Source organism: Capsicum annuum, chromosome 12 (genome assembly GCF_002878395.1).
Source record: "Capsicum annuum cultivar UCD-10X-F1 chromosome 12, UCD10Xv1.1, whole genome shotgun sequence".
NCBI lineage: Eukaryota > Viridiplantae > Streptophyta > Magnoliopsida > Solanales > Solanaceae > Capsicum > Capsicum annuum.
Window position 1 is genome coordinate 109,948,171 of NC_061122.1, and position 7,317 is coordinate 109,955,487.

Sequence of the window (7,317 nt, forward strand, 5' to 3'; positions counted from 1 at the left end):
AAAATAAAGGTAAGCCTATGGTATTGTGTGAACATTTATTAGAACTTCTTTGTGAGTGTGAGTGTTTCTTGATAGGCCCTGCATTAACATGCATGATTTCATATGAGTAATTGGGACTTCTTTGATGTGAGAGCGCATGGGCTATGTTATGAGTTGCTTACTTTTTTGGGTAGTATGACTTGTAGATATGCATGGTTATTTGTTACTAATGTAATGCTATATCTTGATTCCCTTGTGTCATATTATTATGCTGCATTGATACACACAGTTGGTTTTGAAGTGTTAAAATAGGAGGGAGTACTATTTTGAACTTAAAATTGATGATTAAAAGCCGTAGATAGCTTCGGTTTCTCCTAGTAAAGTGTCATTGTGTTGTTTCATTGAGTTTTTTTTCTTGATAAAATCAAACATTCTAAGTTAAGGGTGTTGATTTTCTATGGTTTCATAGCACTTTCAACGCTTAAAACGATGAAAATATGCAAGTTACTTAGGTCCTTGTGTTAGATATGATATATTTCGTGTTGTATTTTGTACAAACCAAGGTTCTAGAGCTAAATAGGAGAAATGGTGTGAATATTGATGTTTTTGGGCACCTATGTGGGTACCTACGGCCCGTAGGTACTACCTATGTGGGGTAGGTTTCAGAAAGTTGAAGTAAAAAGGTTCAGAAGCTGAAGATTCTTGACTGTCACCTACACTGTACTACCTATGGGTCGTAGGTAGTACCTACACCCTGTAGGTATTTATTTTATGGAGTTATATAAAATATTTTACAATATTTGGACACTGGAATCTATATGCTCATAATAAGTACGATTTCTACCTCGCGAACTTTCCTGTGGGTTGGTGGATCCTCAACCATGGGTGCTGGAATATCTTACTCTTCATGAATTTATGGGATTCTGTAAAGAAGTAATGCTTCTCTCCTCCTTTAGTGTAAGTGTTGATCAGGCTCGGGGTTTGGTTAAACCAACTCCCTCTCCCTTGCCAGCTTGCTAGTCTACTAAACCTGTGCCTACAAGTTCAAAATCCAAGATCAAATGAATAGCACTAAAGAAATCAAAAACCAAAACTAAAACTATGACACTTGCCAAATTACAAGTCCCCGGCAAAGGTGCTGAAAACTTGTTGCACCCAAGCGCACATGCAAGGGTACGTGGTCCCCCCAAGTAATATAGTGGACTTATTTTAAGCCAAATATCAATCCCATATGACTAGTGTTAAGAAACTAGCGTAACTGCAAGATGTGTACAAGTTATAACTTAGTGTAAACTAAAACAATGTCGTAAAGTAAAGTTCTTGGACAATCAAGGGAAAAACCAGGGTTAAGGCACTACGAGGTATCGCACTACATTATCGAACTTCATTGGTTAGCTTAATTATCTTGATTGTTGGTTCACAGGGTCGATACTAAGACTATGATCTTCTGAACCTATAATCTATTATCTAACTTAGCCCCACAATTACATCATTGAGTAAGGAGGCGACAACTAAGATAAAAACATTCATATTCCATCATGTAATTGGACCAAATAGGGCATTTATGTATATTCCTATCCCAAGTGCGAATCATAATTTCATTCAATTAAGATTACGATCCTATTCTGTTCATCCCACATTCTATCCTATTATTCCTCCTTCTGGGTTCATAATAGAATTATAGTATGTATTCTAAGGGTTGAAAATCATTAAAACAGTTATAATAAGGATAAATAAACAACCACATAAGATTGTCACGACTTGATTTATGAGTAATGATGGTACTTGCTCTATCTAACCAGTAGGTAAGCCAAACCATAACCCAAAGCTAAACCCAATGGGTTAACTTAGTGAAAATTCCCCAAAAAGGCCAACAGGCAATCCAACATAAGAAATAAGCAAGGAAATAGAAATAGTTTAAAGGTAGTCACTACATAAATATCATCCCATGACCTGGTAGAACCAGTACAAGAGCAACTATAAATACAACCCAAGAGTCTAAAGTAGTCAATACAATAGTCAATACAATCTGTCTTGAACTTAAAGACTAGACATAAGTAAGATCGAAGGAAATGGGTGAATCTGACTCCAAGATCTCACTTTATCTCTAAAAATCAATACATCACGAATGCCAATCAACAACAACAACAACAACTACTACTCTGATCTGTACACAAACATCAATCACCGATGACAACTAGTAGTTTGATCTTTACCAAAAAGGTACAAAAGTGTAGTATGAGTACAAAAACAATAGGTACTCAGTAGGCATCATCGTCCGCCTAAGATAAATCATGATATAATGCAAGATAATATAACTAAGTCATGGTAAGGAGATGAACCCGATAAATATTCCAACGTCGCTGTGCATGTATAAGTAAATAAATTAAAATAACAACATAAAATAACATAAAGCATCAATACATGCAATCATAACTACAAAATTATCTTCCATAAGCCAATTAGAATGGAAAAGTAAAAACCCATCGCAAGCTCTGATAAGCCTAGAAGGTACAAACAAGATAGTATAACCTGCCACTGTCATTTATCAACACTTATGATACAACTATAATTCTTTCATGCCATACCATACCATAAACATCATTTACCTATTAACCATCATTTATCGACTAACCATCGATCATCAATTAGTTACTATTTATCAACTAATCATTATTTATCACCAAATTATTAATTATCCACTAATTATTATATGCAAACTAATCATTGTTTATCACTAACAACTATTCATCAACTATTTATGGTATCACTAGAATTTCTTCATATCATGCCACAATATAACTATTTCTCTATTTCCTAATTTAGCTACAATCACTATTGCCAATCTCACACCACGATATCATTATATCATAATAGGCATCTCATCATAGTATCATATGTACATTTGACTCAAACCAGTATACATATTCAACATATCCTCATAAATATCATCATCAACATCATCCTCCATATCATTATCAATATCATAGTTGTCCTCCAAACTTACATGAGTATCAATAATCGATATCATCATTATTATTCATACTCGAACCAATATGTATAATTTATAACATATGCAATATTCAGACTCAAATTGGTAAGTGTATCATCATTATTATAGCCAATGACATAATCATTAGAGTATTCAATAGCATAAGCACTAGCATAACCATTTAGTATGGTTATTAATCATACTAGAAGCATGATCTCTACTATAATCAATAGTATAACCATCAATAAATCAATAAGCATGATCTTTAGCATATCCCATTGTATAAATGCTAATATAACTAATAATTGCTAATACAACCAATAAGCATAATCTTTGGCATAATCAGTAACATAGTTGCTAATATAATCAATAAGAATAGTATTAAGTGTAATATATAGCCCAATTCATATCCAAAACAATGGCGTGGTCTATATCAAAATCAAGGGCCTATCTAATAGCGTATTCAATTAGCTCATCATTTGCTTAATTATTAAGTTATTCATAGCTATAAGTTCGAAGGAATATTGAGGTAAAGCTTTTGATACATGTCATGGTTTGTTGAGAATCCAATATGTATCTTCTTGGGGATAGTGTATGGAAGTTGTTATTGATAGAGGTGGTAGAGAGTGTTGTAAAATTCCAAGAGGGTTGATTTAACAAAAGTTTGTGTGTGGTTATAATGATAGGCTTGAATGTCATGTTGGTATATAAGTGGATGGATGCATTGTACATTAGCGAATTCCTAGAAAGAGGTTGAAGTTAGTTGTTGAAGTGGTAATGACTACTAATCTTGAGATGAGAGCTTTAAAAATACATAGGATATCTAATTCATGGTTTAGACTAGTGTAATGGTGACATATATAACACTTTGTGATTTCGAGTTAGGCTTGAACATGGTGAGGGTATGCAGTTCAAGTGAGACTTTAGCGGGAATGGTTATATGTACCCATGTAATAATTCTAAGTTGAATCAAATGAGAATGGCATTTAAGGGTAAAAGTATAGTTGAGGGAGTATTTGATAAGTGTGGATAAACTTAAAAGTTAGCAGTTGCATTGTCTAAGGACTAGAAATTCTATCTTAGCTTATGTTTTATAGAACTATGTTCCATGTTTTAGATGATAAACATTTTGTATGATTTAGCCCGTATAGCCGATAATCCAGTTTAATAATCAGATGAGATAAGCTCCTATAGTTTTCCTTCTTTCCATCTAGACTTACTATCAAAAGTTCATGAGTATGCATATTCCATGAGGTAATTCATTCATGTCCATGAAAATTATGAATTTAGTTCAGCCCATGCAATATGTCTCTAATTAAGACATTTAGTCATGATTCAGTTCATAAGTGTTTAGTGAATGATCTTAGTTTTCCAAGTATTCCAACTCAGACATTATAATACCCCTTGTATGACCTTAGTCTTGTTATCTCATGATTCGTGATTATATAATGTACTTGGTGATGCCGTGAAGCCCTTTTCTTTTGATTCCTACACGTGTTTTATTGAGGGACAATTCCTAATGAGAAGTTATGTACTTTATTCCATCCCGAGTAACTCTTGGAGTTTTGTTGCATCAGTTATCACTTTTTAGTTCTATATGTATGGTCATATCATGAACATTTCAAATGGATTATAAACTTTTAGCATGAATCAACTCCTTATAGTTAATAAAGTAAAGTTAGCTCAAAAAATTAGTTTCATGACGAAAGTTTTAGTATTTAAGATCAAATACATCTTTCATTAGTAGACATTCCATATGTACCTTATTCCATACTTCTAAAGTTTTAATAAGTTTCTACCCATCATTGAGGACGAATGATTCTAAGGGGGAGATAATGTAACACTCTATATTTTTGAGCTAGAAATTGAACCGTCATTCCTACGTGTGCAAACTCTAATCCCATGATGAATATTTTAATACATGTGTAATTATTATTACCCTAGTGTAAATAGTTCTTATTAGGTGAAAAATGTTCATATAAATCACTTAGAGCAAAGTTGAGCTAAGAGCTTTTAATTCGGCCAAATTTTGGTGTTTGATCTTACAAGGGTCAACTTTGAATGTATATAACTTTTTACATATATGGAATTTTTAATATCAAGACCTGCCAAGTTGTAGATAATTAAATTATCTTTCCAACGATACCAATTTTTTCTTAATATGATACCAAACAAAAAAGTTATGACTATGCTAAGATTGTGCATCGCATGACAATCACAAATAGCCACTGGATGAGGTGTGCTATTGGCATGCGCCGCACAACATTAGATGTGCGATTGGTGTACGTCTCCAGCAATAGCACAGTGCCAAAATTTCTCAATTTTGACTTAGTTGAAGGGCATTGAGGTCTTTTCTCACCTCTAACTCAATTCTAATCTTTCTTAAATGATTTAAGGGGTCTTAAATCACGGTTTTTCCACTCATTTAACCCTAATCATTCAGTACATAATTCAAAACCCTTCCCCTCTTACCAAGAGAGAAATTCAACCTTTCTCTCCAAGAACTCAAGGATTCAAGTTACAATTATAAGCTTCTTTAAAAAGTTCATCTAAATTAAGGTATGTGGAGGATTCATCAATGGGTTACTTCCACCCATTGAGTTCTAAAAATCCTCTTTTTGATTAAAGTGTGAAATTCCCCTTCTTTTATGAAATTATCCATGTTAATAATGAATTTAATCCATGTATTTTCCTAGTAATTTGAATTCAAGCCATGTTAACATGAGTGTCCACATGAATTAAGTTATTTTATGTTTTGAATTTCAATTTCTAGTGTCATACTCCATTCATTTCATGTTAAATCATCAAGTTACGAATTGAACCATGTGAAATTATTATCCTCCTAAGATTATCTCATTCCCATGTTCAAATTCACGTGTCTCCTTTATGTATTGAAATGTAATACATTTTGGGTCTCTAAATTACTACTTTCTACCAGTGTTCCAAGTGTTTTTATCAAATTTTAGTAATCATTCAGTTCTAGCGGGTTATGAACACTTGATACCTATGTGTTTTTATATGTTTTTGCTTTCAAGTTACAAGTCAGTCTGACCATGTTTTTATTATTTTATTCAGACTACCATGTTCATGTTGAACACTTATAAGTACAGTACCACATTATGTTAGACCCATAATAATACAAGTGTCATTCAATTTGGAGTAGGATTTAGCACCTAGCAAACTCAGGGATGGGGGCTCACCTTCCAGTAGAGGGTGTGACCTTTAGTAGCAGTACTTGAGTTCTAGAACTATGTAGACAATGTAGGTATGAGTGTTTTTCCTACTAGTAGAGGGTCGACACTCTTTTATGGCAACCTGCCAGTAGAGGGTGACTCCCTAGTCCTTTGAGACACCATTTTAGTGGATCCACACAGCCATATGTCTGTACCCGTGGTAAGGTACTGACACCCTTCTAATTGGGGTTACAGGTTATACTCTAATTAGCTCAGATTAGGGTATGTCCATTATATGATATCTCCCACAGCTTTATTTAGTACTCAGTCTACACAAGTTCAGGTTCGCTTGATCAAGTAATCAAATTTTTAGTTATTCAGATATCAGTTATTTAGATTATTTCAGTACTTGCTTTACTTGGTCATAGATTCTCAGTTGTACATGTTCTTGTTTTCATGCTCAACATCCACAGATGATCCTCAGTTCACTGTTACAGCAAGTTCAACTTTACATGAGATTTACTATAGTATTCATGTTTTACCACTTCCCATCTTTAGTTTTACTTATTCTACAAAAGTAAAGATTTAACAAATTAACTGTAGTGATTCACCAGCTTATCAGAATATGTTCGTTACTCTTGCTTTAAGATACTTCATCTTTTATTTGACTTTAGTCTCTTGATGAGTCTACTTGTACTTAACATGCATGTTTTAAGATTATGTGTCTATTCAAGTTTAGTTATTGCATTAAACCCCACTTACTCAGTATATTCCAAAGTACTGATCCACATATATGTTTGTGTGCTACATTATCTCTTAATGTAGGTACCAGTTGTAGCCCATACATCATAATCAGATAGTTTGCAACTTCTAGCCAGCAGGTGATGAGTTCTCTTATTTTGGGGACTCCAGTCAGTTATAGTTCATGTACTATATTATTTTTATTCGTATGTATTGATTAGTAGTAGTTGGAAATGTGTCCCAACTATCTATATTAGTATAGTAGAGCTTCATGGATAGTCAGTCTGAGTTGTTACATGTAATTCAAGTTTCTTTCCTCAATTTTATCATATTGTAAAATTTATCAGTGTTTCATTTATTCAGACTTTCTCATGATTATGATTTCTCTCAATAAATTTAGTCTTTAGACAATTTAAATTAGTTACTCAAGTA